Consider the following 13793-nt stretch of genomic DNA (forward strand, 5'->3'; position numbering starts at 1 on the left):
GAGAGTATAGATGGCAAAAATGGTAACCACGCTTCAGTGTTAATTTCATTTGGTGACTCATCCACTCTGTCATCCAAAGGTGGCATTGATCTAAATTGTGACCTTTTCTTCTATCTCATATCATTAAAATAATGCCAATAAAAGGGCAGTGACTCACCACTGGAGCAGATTCTTATTGAGAAAATTAGCGGTGCATTGTCACGGAAAGCTTGGGAAAAGGGTCTTTTATTAGCTTCACCTGGTGAGCAAGCAGCATCCTTTGCCCAGCTCATTAAGTGCCTTTTCTATAATATGTCCTGTGGATTCAATCTAGCCTGACTATGTTATTTTGTTGAATCTCTCCCATTTTGGCAGTCCTTCAGGCTTTGAATGCACAAAGTAATTTTCCACTGAATCGGTTGTTAATCGTCATTGCCTGCATAATTTGAAGGGGTTTAGGGGGCTTGTTTTGCACTCTGGAACAGTCTTCATACATAGTTTATGGATACAAGTCCCCCTATGGACACATCTTAATTGTATGTCTTCACTTGTAGAAGTAGATACTGTGAATCACAGGAATGTTGAAATTATTGTTTTCTAGTTACTAAATGAGCACATCACAGGAAAGAAAAATCCAGGCCTTTGGGTCTTAAGAATAAGGCCTAGTAATTATACACAGTTTGCTTATTATTTCAGCATGCCCTGTATGTCATGGCAATATTTAATAAGAATAATAATTTTCACTTGTGTTTAGTTTAATCTACATTTCTCTAGCCTACCAAATTCTAAAAGGCACTGGATGTAAATGCTTGTATTTCCTTTGTAAAATGCTAATATAGCATTATGTGTACTTGAAAACTTGATAAATATTTCGCATAGTTGGAAACAACCACCTTGAGATCATCTAGTCTCACTCTTTATTGTACGATGAGGTGTAGAGGGCAGAAGTAGCTTGCTGAAAGTCACACATCAAGTCATGAAAAAGCCGAGATGACAACTCAGTTCTCCATCTCCCAGACAAGCCCTCATGGTATCTCAGGAGCCCCTTGGCATCAGAGTTCCTGTGGATAATGTTGAGTGTTCAAGAGAATGTTATATGATACTCTCTGTCATCTGCTTAAGAAGTGTACAGTATATTAAAAACAGTACTATCACAAGTGATCTCAGTGTATAAGCACTTGGATTTAAAGGGGATAAATTAAGATATTTTAAAAATTTCCTTATATGGCCCTTCTTGGTCCCTAATAAACGACATGCCTTAAGGTTTGTGCTTGTAAGTCAGTAAGATTGATTTCCACAGAGACTCGAGAAATTTAATGTCATAACTTCATGGAACACCCACATATGGACTTCTGCTGTGGCATAAAGTACTAAGAAAATCTCTTCCCCAAAGTTGGCAGAAATAAAATCACTAATGTGTAATCACTGGAATGGATCCTTCTGGTGAGTAAGGAGCCAATTATCACCTTCTGGAGGTAACATTAATTCTTGGCTCCCTGGGGTTGGTTACCGGTTAGTGTCTGGTCGTCCTTTTTATAAATTCGTTTCCAAGCAGATATGGATTTTCTTTTCTCTAGAAGTTTACATACTTTTACAAGAAGCCTGCCCCAACTAAAGGTAAATAACTAAGTTGACTATTTATGTTTCAGAATTTTAAATGAATTTTAAGAAAATTTAGGGCAATAGAATAATTGGCTGAATCACCAAACTAATGTGAAGTTTCAGAGGCTGTATATAAATAGTAGTACTTACTGGTTTCAAATATCCACGGGGAGTAGTCAATTAGGTTGGATTCAGGCAATCTCATCCCAGTGTGTGTAATTCTTGAGTTCATTGTTCTGGGGCTGATGCTGTAGAGATCAGACTTTTTTATTCATTCATCCAGATATTAATTATCAAATATTTAGTGAGTACATTCCATGTGCCAAATGCTGGGGGACAGAGAGGCATGAAGGACATGGTGCCTAAACACAAATACCTCATAGACTGGAGAGGGGAAGTGGCAAGGAAATGGGGATGCTCCCTTTTTCAAGGTGTTCCAATAGATGTCTGCAAGTGGGGGCCACACAGGAGCCAATTCCCCTGAGGTCATGGAACTTTGCTACAGGCTTTATGGGTGACATGGCACCTGCCATGGGAGAAAGCAAAGGGGTTGGCAGTGGCAGTTTGGGAAGGTCTGGAGCTGGGACACAGAGCAGAGCAGGGGGTGTGACATCAGGGTAGGAAAGGGTGAGAGGGACTAGGGCTGGGGCAGTGGCAGGGCGAGGACACAGAGGGCCTTGTGAATGCTATGCTTGGCTAGAAGGGAAGGAAGTTCAATGTGGCTGGAGCAAAGCTGCAGGGCTACAAGGGTGGAGAGGCCGGGGACAGACGCACAGGGCTGGGGGGAAAGAGATTAGACAACAGGGAGCCAGGCAAAGGTGTTCAGGAGGACAGGCACATGATCAAACATGTGTTATCAGAAAACTTCCTTACCAACAGTGGGAAGAAGTGATAGGATACAGTGGTTATTTCCACTGTTTTGCCAATACTGGGCTGCAGTGAACATTGTCCTTAGGCACATGGGAAACCACAGAAAAACAATGAGCTTCCCCCGACTCCCTTCAGATGGGGATCCGTGGGATGAATTGTGTCTTATTCATGTGGCTTTTTGCCATTCACAATTCTCAAAAGGAAATGAACCAGTTCTAAGTGTATCAACATAAATAATATCGAGGGAGTGAAAGCAAGTTGAAAAACAGGCTATATGCAGTGCTATACCTTCTATGTAAAGTTTAAAAGCACAAAACAATAGAGTTTGTTGTTAATGGATGCATGAGTGCATGGAAGTACGCAGAGTGCATAGAAGGGTACATAGCTACCTCAAGGGAGCATGTGCCTCTGTTGGGGCAGGGAGAGGGAGTTGGGTGTGGCCTCTAGGTGTTTGGTGAGGCTTTATTTCTTTAAAACAATAAGATATCTGAAGCAAGTATGGTGAAATGTTTACAGCTGTTAAATCTGGATAGTGGAGACATAGGTGCCTGTTGTCTTTTTACTTTTCGGTGTGCTTAAAATATTTCAAAATAAAAATTTAGAGTAGAAAAAAAATAAAAGAAAAAGTGTATTGTATCAGTGTACTCTCGGCTGCAAGTAAGAGAACATCTCCTCCACGAAAAACAGGCCCAAGGGTAGGGTTTTTAATGATCCCATCAGGGGTTGACAAACTATGGCCTGTTGTGGGCCAAATCTTGCCTGCTGCCTGTTTTTGTATAGCCCATGAGCTGAGACTGTTGTTTACATTTTTAAATGTTGAAAAACAATTCTGTGATATGTGAAAATTATGTGAAATTCCAACTTCAGTGTCCATAGATAAAGTTTTATTGGTACACAGCCATGCCGATTTGTTCAAGTGTTGTATCTCTGGCTGCTTTTGCATTGCAAGGGCAGAGCAGAGGCAGAGATGGACTGCAGAGCCTAAACTGTCTACTATCTGACCCCTTAAGAAAGACTTTGCTGACCTCTGACCCCTTCCATTTAACAAAAGAGATCAGAGGTGGGTGGAATGATAATGTTGGGGCTCGAGGTCAGTTCCCTGTATGCCGTAGCTCCAGGCACCATGTGCCCCAGGACACTGTCCAGAGGCAAAGGGTGGGGCTTCCCTCACTTGACTCTCACTGGTTAACCGGGAGGATATTTTTTCCCAGAAACTTTCTAGCAGATTTCTCCTTAAATCCCACTGGTCAGAAGAAGGTCACATGGCCATCTTGGGGCTGGGGAAAGGACTTGTCTGATTTCCTAAGTCTAGGGGGGGCTTCAGTTAGGAGGGAAGAAGGGCTGCAGGAGCAAATGGATGGGCAGCAGTACTTGCCTCAAGTATAAACTTAAAAACTGAAAGATTGTATTGGAAGGGGCAAGAGGGGATGTGGGGAAATCACTTAGGAAGCCAGTGGCTGGTGCCATCATCTGGGACAGAAGTGATGAAATGATGGGGGCTTGGACCAGGGGCATTGTATGGAGTGGAGGTTGCTGGATTCAATATTCTTTTTTTTTTTTTTTTTTGAGACAGAGTCTCACTCTGTTGCCTGGGCTAGAGTGCCGTGGCATCAGCCTAGCTCACAGCAACCTCAAACTCCTGGGCTCCAGTGATCCTACTGCCTTAGCCTCCCAAGTAGCTGGGACTACAGGCATGCGCCACCATGCCCGGCTAATTTTTTCTATATGTTTTTAGTTGTGCAGATAATTTCTTTCTATTTTTTTTAGTAGAGACTGGGTCTCGCTCTTGCTAAGGCTGGTTTTGAACTCCTGAGCTCAAACGATCCACCCTCCTCGGCCTCCCAGAATGCTAGGATCACAGCCATGAGCCACTGCACCTGGCCTCAATATTCTGAAGGACTGGCCAGTGGACTGGGTGTTGGAGGAAAGAGTTCACTCAAGCAGTGCTCCAAGGTTTCTGGCTTGGACAACAGGGTGTCATTCAGCAAGATGGGGCAGATTCAGTTTTGATGGAGAGGTGAGGAAGAAGTCTCAATGTCCTCACTGTTTTTCCTTATTTTCAAGTAATAGTGAAGTGAGAAAATAAAGCAATGAAAGTGTTTTTGTTTACAAGAGCTATAACTCCGAGTGTTATTTTTCTACTCTGAAGAGATGGAGTTATTCATGAGTAAGCAGAACGATGTCATGTACAAATCCAGCATTTTGCAGTTTACAAAGTGCTTTCATATCCACTATTTTATTTGACTCTCGACTCTGGGAAATACATGCAGCAGGATTCATCTGCATTTTACATATGAGAGAGCTGGGACACAGATAGGAAGGTCAAAGACTAGACTGGAATGTGTGTCCTCTCCTAGGTCAGAATGGGGCTGTTTCTTTGACATATACCCAGATAAGAGTCCACTTTGTTTTTTTTTTTCTTTCACATTGCATGCAAACCTTACGTATTTTACATTTAAAAATACCTTTCTTTTTTTTTTATTATTTACATACCCCCAATCCAGACAGTAATTTGCATTGTTAACTTACTTTTAAACGATTTTGTGCAACTGTTTTGATTCATCTTTAAGAGCTTATTTCCACAGCACATACCAAAATTAATTAAATTGCTTTTTGAAGAAAGGCTGCTTTGTTTCCCACTGAAACAATGACTCACGAGGTCCGACTGAGTCTCATATGTATTCCTCCCTGACAGGTAATTTAAATGTGATTTATACAGAAAGGAAAAGAAAGAAAGAAAAATAAAACAAATGAAGAAAATTAAGCCTTGCTTACCTCTTTGACAAGTTATCTTAAATGTGGAGCTAGATGGTGCCAATCGTTCTTGTTGACAGCAGTGTTGATAACTGGCATCTCTGGGTCCCAAGTGGTGTAAATGGTACAGGGAAGGTAGATTTTGGCCCTACCTGAAGAAGCACTCTCTGATCTGCCGAGATGCCCTGTGGTGGAACCTGTTGGCTTGGGTGGCATTGAGCTGCCTGATGCATGGGTATGATCATGTGATACAGAAGGCTGCTTGGTGGTGGTTGTGTGTGGGGGGGGGACCCCGAAGGACTTTTGATTTAACAACATATGGGGCCTGGCATATAGAAGGAGTAGGAAGGAGCCCAGCCAGCCCGAACGGCAGGAGACTAGAGGAAAGTTGGGTAGTAAGGTGTGGCAAGATGATGGAGCATCCTGAGTAGAAACAGTATCGTGAATTAAATTGTCATCTTGACAGTCACTTTTTGTTTTATAATTAGAAACTTTTTGGCAGTTGGGAACATAGCACCTAGCACACAGAAGACACATAATGAATGTTTGCTGAATGCAAGGAGTAGGGAAAGGAAGAATGACTGAATGAATGGACATGCGCATGACAGAGGGAGGCGAAGCAAGAGCAATGGGAGGGATTTCAAGATGCCTTTCTGTGGACCTGGAAATGTGGACTTTGAACTCAGGGAGACTCTGAGCCTGTGTTCACATGGCGTAAATATTTTGGCTTTGTACCAACCTGTGTTCTTTGAGTTATGTATGGGCCAGGTGAGCATTTCACCCCTGGGCTTCTGCCAGCAGTGGGTGTCAGGAGAGTGTCCAAGTAGCCTTTGTGTTGTGTTTTGTTTGTTTCAAGGAGGCATATCTCATGGAAAAGCAATAACATTAGGAGAAGTATATAGTGTCACAGGTTCTGAGGGATGCTTTTGGCTAATGCTCATAATCACTTTGTGCCTCAATGTCCTCATGGGTGAGTAGAGACAAGACCCACCTGTTGCACATGGATTTGTACAAATGTCAGCCAGATGACATCTATGAGTTGCTCTGAATGCTGCAGGGGTGAATTCAAGGTGCCCTTATTTAGATTATTACTCCTGTTTGCCGATTAATGGTGTTTGTTTTAAAATTGATTCTGGAAAAATACCCAAACAAAATGAAAATCCACTCCTGTTGCTAGCATGGTCCACTTTGCGAGATCACAGATTTCACTCAAAGGCTACATTTCACAGAAGATAACTGTAATTTAAAAATATGAGCCTCTAATAGAACCACCTTCGAGTCTGCACCCATTTCATTACCCTTCCAAGCACATTCCAATTATCTCCTGAGCTGTTTGCTAACGTTTATTAACCGCAGGCCTGGGAACAGCCATATACATCCAAGTTAGATCACTTTACTAGACCCAACACTCAGCTGGAAAAGCGGAAACCTGTCTCTTATAATTTCCATTGGTCACTCTTGAAGAAATCACCCGCCCCCCCCCCAAAAAAAAACCCAACCTTTTCTATTATGTCCACAGAAAACATTTATCCCCAAGAGAGTGTTCTCAACTTCCCTCTTGTCTGTGTCTTCTAGCTGGCAGGCCCTGTGCTTTCCTTCCACATGTTTTCTTCTACATGGCTACTGAGTTCCAGCAGGCCTGACACTGGTCTTCACCTACTGAATTCGAGAAGTCAAACTCACTGCCACCCCAAGCCGAGTCGGGATACATACCTGCCACTGAATAGTAGGGGTTAGCTACAAAAGGCTCAGGAAGACCTTCTCAGCTTTCTGAGTCTAACATTCTTTCCTACCAAGTACCTGCAAAAAGTAAATAAAAGAATGATTCATAACATAATAACTACTATCCCCTTCATTATTCCTTAATCTTTTATTCATCTCCTTTATGAACTAGGGGCATATGCTAAAAAAGAAGATATTACTGTTCTTTCTGCCTCCATAATAAACAACAGTAATTATGTGGTGGAATGCATCCCCCTTCTCTACAGGGAATGACTATTTGCTTCAGGACTGAACAAAATGAGAAATTATGACATCACCGAATTCACTTTTGAAATTAATTTGAAGCGCTTGTCATGAAAATATGGATCTTCCCAATGGGGAAAAATGTGACTAACATCAAATGAATCAGAAATATGAAAGTGTCAGGCTGTCATTTACCTGAGCAGTTTGTTTTGATTCTGTCAAGGGAGGCTTGGGGGCAATTTGCAATTGGGAAAACAAACGAGACCAAAAATCAAAATCAAAAACAAATAAAAAGCAGTTAGTTGCCTCCCACTTCTTAGATGGCCATATGTTCACTGACTTCTTATCCGAGTATGAAACCAACGAAGCTGCAGAAGAGATCATAGAATCTTAGAGCTTGATGAGTCTAGAAGTTTCTTAACTGTTTTTCTTTTAAACAGAACCTGTTTTCCTAATAAAACTTAATGTGGAGGGAGAGTTTTGTGAGCATAACTAGCCCTGCTGAAGTGCCTGCACACATGCCTGTTTGTGTGTGGGCACACACATGTGTGCTGGGGGCTGACACTCACCAAGCCCACCTGCAACCCCCGAGCACCTTCCCAGGAAGCTCATGGCCTTAAGGAACTTGGCAAAAAGACCAGTCCATTCCAAACTCCTCTGGTGAAGGAGGGTGTGTTGTCTCAGAGCTGCCCTGGGACAGGACTAATGTCATCTGGCCACACCAGGACTACGGCAGAGCTGGGCCTTCCAGGCCAGGCCCATGCACCCCAAGTAGGGCTCCTGAGTTAAATTGTGGTTGTCTCCCTACACTCACCTTTTTTCTTGGCCCTTTCATCTGAGGAAAATTTGCCTGGCCATTGAAGGGTGTTGCCAGATTCATATTTTCAGATGTTAAAAACTTCCCTGCTCTGACGCTAATGCAGACCCAGTCAGAATTGAGTTTTAGGCATAAATAATCTACGATCCTTTTGTCTTTGATTAATTTAGTGACATTTATTCCAGAAAGGAAGCTTAGAAGCTTGAAACATCTCTCCTCATTAATAATAAATTTTCCATTTTTGTAATATAAACATAATTCAAGTCCTGATTAAAATGTCCCAATTTTTTTCAGGAAGGAAAAAGCATTTATAACTCTACTTTGCCATATGTTCTTGTCCCAAGAGCTTGTCATCTCGATTAAATTGCTCACAACTGTTTGGAATTTAGAAACTCTGGCAGAGCTAGGCAATCGTATTTCAGAGCCTGTACTTACAGCATTATCTGCTATGTTTGTATGGGTGGTGCCAAAGGAGCCAACTTGGATACGGGGTCATGAGTTATTTTTAGTGTGTTTCAGACACGTTATTAATTGAATTCGGTTGATCTCTGCTTCAATTCAAGTGCTTGGCCTGCCATAATTTAATTGATGAAACCTGGGACAGAACTAAAGGCCATCAAAATAAAGCTCAGGTTATATTTGTGGGTCAGTCTACTGTCTTTTTTGTTGTTGTTGTTTATCATTTAATAGTGAGTACATGTGGTGTTTGTTTTTACATTCTTGTGATACTTCACTTAGGAGGATGGTCTCCACTTCCGTCCAGGTTGTTGCAAAAGGTATCAGTTCACCTTTTTTTTATGGCCGAATAATACTCCATGCTATACATATACCACATTTTATTAATCCACTCATGTACTGATGGGCATTTGGGTTGTTTCTACATCTTTGCGATTGTGAATTTGCTGCTATAAACATTCAAGTGCAAGTGTCTTTTTTATAAAATGTCTTTTTTTTTCCTTTGGGTAAATACTGAGTAGTGGGGTTGCTGGATCAAATGGTAGGTCTACTTTTAGCTCGAACCACTAAATAGGTACTGTGTAATGGTCTCTCCTCACTTCTGGAGCCATTGCAAAGGAAAGTATCAGGGGCCTGACCAGGAGCACAACTGACTCACCCCACACCATCCGCAATGCCCTGCTCCTCCCAGGTCGGTCTTGCAGAGTCATAATGGGACCTGACCCATGCACACCAGCTGCCTTGGCTCTAGCCAGCAGTACTGTTCACTTCAGTTTGACAAATCACACCAAATTTCTGTTGTTTACCAGGCTTTGTACGTGGCAACAGGCACCTGACAATGGACAAGTCATGGCACCATATGAGTCTTGTGAGGGGTGGAAAGACAGAGACATCAGTCGTCAGGCCACTAGCACTTAGGAAGTGCATCAAAGGAGAGGTGGACGTGGTGCTTTGCGGGCATGAGAAGAAAGCAGCTAACCCAGGCCAGGAGGGCAAGACCGGCAAAATCAGGCGTTAGGGGAAGCTTCTGGGAGCAGTGATGCCTGGGCTGAATCTTTTGTAAAAATTAAAGTATAACCCTTTTCCTTATTATCAGAGGATATGTACTCATTGTAGAAAACAATTACTACTTCCCAAAAAGAGAAAACAAAAACCCCAAAATACATTGTAATACCACCGCCAGAGATAACCACTGCTTACATTTGAAGTACATCCTTTCAGTCTGTCTGCATACACAAATGCTGTAAAAGTGTCAGTAAGTCACTCATATAGTCAACAACTGATTTATTGCTTCCTTAAAAAAAAACTAATGGTAAATGTCATTCTTTTTACTTATTTATTTTCTAATTTACAAATAAAAATTGTATATATTTATGGTGTATGACATGATGTTTTGAAATACATATATATTGTAGAATGGCTAAATCAAGCTAATTAACATATATGCATAACCTCACATACTTATTTTTTTGTAGTAAGAACACTTAAAATCTACTCTCTTAGCAACTTTCAAGAGTACAATACATTGTTATTAACTATAGTCAGCATGATGTACAATAATCTTTTGAACTTATTGCTCCTGTTTAACTGAAATTTTGTATCCTTTGACCAATATCTCCCCACTCACCCCCCGCCAAATGCTCAGCCTCTGATAACCACCATGCTACTCTGCTTCCATGAGTTCAATTTTTTAGATTCCTCATATAAGCGAGATTATGTAGTATTTGTCTTTCTGTGCCTGGCTTATTTCACTCAGCATAATGTCCCACAGAAACTGTGAAATAATCAGTATTTATTGTCTCTGTAAGCCAATCAGTTTGGGGCTAATTTGCTATGCAGCAATAGATAACTAATGCAATAGATCACTTACTTTTGCTATATTTTTTATTTCTTTGATTTTTTTTTCATTTAGCAATAGATCTTTTTATTGTATATATTTAAGGTATACAGCATGATGTTTTCATACACATATACATATTGAAGTGGTTATTACAGTCAAGAAAATTTACATATCCATCATCTCATATAGTTACCTTTTTTTTTTTTTTGGTAGCAAGAGTACCTAAAATCTCCCCTCTTTTTACCCTTTGATCTACATCTTCCCATTTCCTGTGCACCCCTTCTTCCCCTGGTAACCACCATTCTACTTTCGGTTTCTATGTATTCAATTTTTTCTTTGATTTTTAGTGAGGTTTAAGGTTTTCTTCAAACGTCTATTGGTCATTTTACTTTCCCTTTCTAGTCTATACCCTTTATCATATTTTTAGGATTTTGGTCTTTTTTGTATTGATTTTAAGATCTTTTTTTTTGCCTATCATAAATCTAATATTTTCCATCAGTGTTCATTTTCCTGAGATGACTCTTAAAGACACAAGACAAGAATGGTGGGGAGAGGCCATGAGATTGCAGGTAGAGGGGACAGCATGAGCAAAGGCATAGAGGAGAGGAGACAGGCATCCTGGGGTGTGTGAGGAAGTCACTTTGGATAGCAAGGATTTAGAGAAAGAGAAAGACAGTTTGGGGAGGAAATTGTAGAAATAGTAATATGCAAAAAGAAAAAGTTAAAATCATGTCTGGTTCCACAATCCAGAGAGAACAACTGTTATATATGTTATATATATATGTGTATGTGTATATATATATACTATACCGAAAAGCGGGCCCTCCATTCTGCAGGGGGTAGACAGACATGGATATTTTGATATGTATTTTTTGAAGGTGGCATTTAACAAGGATTGTTGCTGAATTGGCTGCATTTTGGCAGTGAACAGAAGGAGAGACGTGTGGTTTCTGGTGTGGGCAACTGACACTAATCACTGAGGGAGGAGTGGGTGTTTTGGGGAATGGAGGAGAGAATGGATGGTGCTTTAGACCTTCGTTAAACTGAGGTATTTGTCAGGGTATCGAGAGGGTGGGAAGAGGTTATATGGGTTTGGAGCTCAGGAGATGGGGCAGAAAGAGCCATCGCCCTGGTGGTGAGGTGAAGCGTGGGTGTTCTTGAGCTCCCCAGGGTCACTGTGTGGACTGTGAAAGGAGAAGAGGATTCAGGACAGAGCCCCAGGAGTCCAGGCTTTAGGGAACAGGTGAAGGGGAGGAGGCCAGGAGGAGCCAAGAGGAATGAGAATCAGAGTGTGTGGCATCAAGAAAGAGGCCGCAAGCAACAGTGTCCGATGATGTTTCAAGAGCCTGGAGGATCAGGGCTGGGGTTCAGGTTACAAGGTTGAATGTTGACCCACAGGGACAAGATGGAGCTGGAGTGTGGGGGAGGGGAGGGAGGCGTGCAGAGCAGCAGGGCTGGGTAATGGAAGTGGAAACCTCATGGATCTTAGAATTCAAGGGTGCAGCTTAGATGGACTTCTCGATGAGCTTTGGTGACACAAAGACAGCACAACTGATTTCTCAGATAATAGATGAACTTTTATTATTTCTTGAGAGAGAGAGAGAGTAACTAATGATATTTAACACTCTGAACTTTTACTCTGTGCCAAGTGATAATGTGCATGTATGCTCATTTTTACTCTTCCAGTACCCTAGGAGGTCTAGGCCATTTTTATTTTATTATTATTTTTTTTTATTTCAGCAAATTATGGGTGTACATATGTTTAGGTTACGTGTGTTGCCCTTGGTTCCCCCCCCTCCCACCGAAGTCCGTGTTTCAAATATGTCCATCCTTCGGGTAGTGCGCATTGCCCTCCTTGTGTATACAAATACCCCGCCCCTCCTCCCTCTTCCCCCCTCCTCCCACCGCCCTCCCCCTTCCCTAGCATCCACTAGATGTTGTTCTGATATGTGCATTTATGTGTTGATTAGTTAATACCAATTTGATGGTGAGTACAAATGGGTCCCGTTCTGCTGCTCTTGTGGTGCTCCACTTTGGATAATGGGCTCAAGTTTAATCCAGGAAAGTGTAAGAGGTGCTAGATCACTGTCATTTCTTATGATTGAGTAATATTCCATTGTGAACATATACCAAATTTTGATAATCCACTCATGAATTGACGGGCACTTGGGTTGTTTCCACATTCTTGCAGTAGTGAATTGTGCTGCCATAAACATTCGGGTGCAGATGTCCTTATCGTAGAATGTTTTGTGCTCTTTTGGGTAGATGCCTAATAGTGCTATTGCTGGATCGAATGGTATTTCTATTTTTAGCTCTCTGAGGTATCTCCAAATTCTTTTCCACAGAGGCTGCACTAACTTACAGTCCCACCAGCAGTGTAGAAGTGTTCCTGTCTCTCCACATCCTCGCCAACATTTGTTGTTTTGTGTTTTTTTGATAGAGGCCAATCTCACTGGGGTTAGGTGATACCTCATTGTGGTTTTGATTTGCATTTCTCTAATGATTAGAGATGTTGAGCATTTTTTTATATGTTTGCTTTCTTTTGAAAAGTTTCTGTTCATTTCTCTTGCCCATTTGTTGATGGGGTTGTTTGATTTTTTCTTGTTGATTTTTTTGAGTTATAGATAGATTCTGGTTATCAGCCCTTTATCAGATGTGTAGAGAGCAAATATTTTTTCCCATTCCGAAAATGAAGAAATTAAGGATCAGAGGAGAAGTGGAGCAGCTCTTCCAAGGTCACACAGCCAGTATGTGGCAGAGCTGAGGTTTGGACCGAGGTCTGGCTGACTCTAAAACCCTTGTTCAGCTTTTCTGTTATAGTGCTTCCTTGAGGGGCTTAGTGGTGAGAAAGAGCCAGGGACAGCAGCAGCTGTGGCTTGCCTCACAGCAGGCGGCGTCATAGTTAGGTAGGACAGTTGTTTCTCTTAGAATGCGTGTATCAGTAGTAGTGCCACCAAATTTTATTCATTGCACAAAACTCTTTTTTTCCTACAGTTAAGTCACATGCTCTGGTATGGTCGTGTATCGGAGAAATCTTTGAAATAAGCAAGTTCTGTTTTTTTCCTCTGCTTCTAGGGTTCCCTTAGTCTTCTAGGTTTTCTCTTACTCCACTGGCTGCTCCTTCTCCCTCACCTCTGGCACTTCCTCCCCATCTAATCTTAAGGTTAGAAGACCATAAGCCTCATGCCTTGGACATCCCCACTTCTCTCCCTACACTTATGGCCTTTCTAATCTTATTCAGACTCATGGCTTTCAAAACCATATATGTACTACTCCCAAACATGCGTCTTTAGCCAAGGCCTCTGCCCTGAACTCCAGACTTCTTTACCCAACTGAGAACTTTGCATAGCCACTGGGTTGTGCAATAGACATCACAAATCATCTTCTCCCCTGAACCTGCCCCACCTGCAGACTTCCACAGGTCAGTAAATAGCAGTTGTTTAGGCCAAAACCTTAAAGTTTGACTTGACCTCTCTTTCTCATGCCCCAAACTGAATCCACCAACAAATT

Source organism: Propithecus coquereli, unplaced genomic scaffold (genome assembly GCF_000956105.1).
Source record: "Propithecus coquereli isolate 6110/MARCELLA unplaced genomic scaffold, Pcoq_1.0 Scaffold583, whole genome shotgun sequence".
NCBI lineage: Eukaryota > Metazoa > Chordata > Mammalia > Primates > Indriidae > Propithecus > Propithecus coquereli.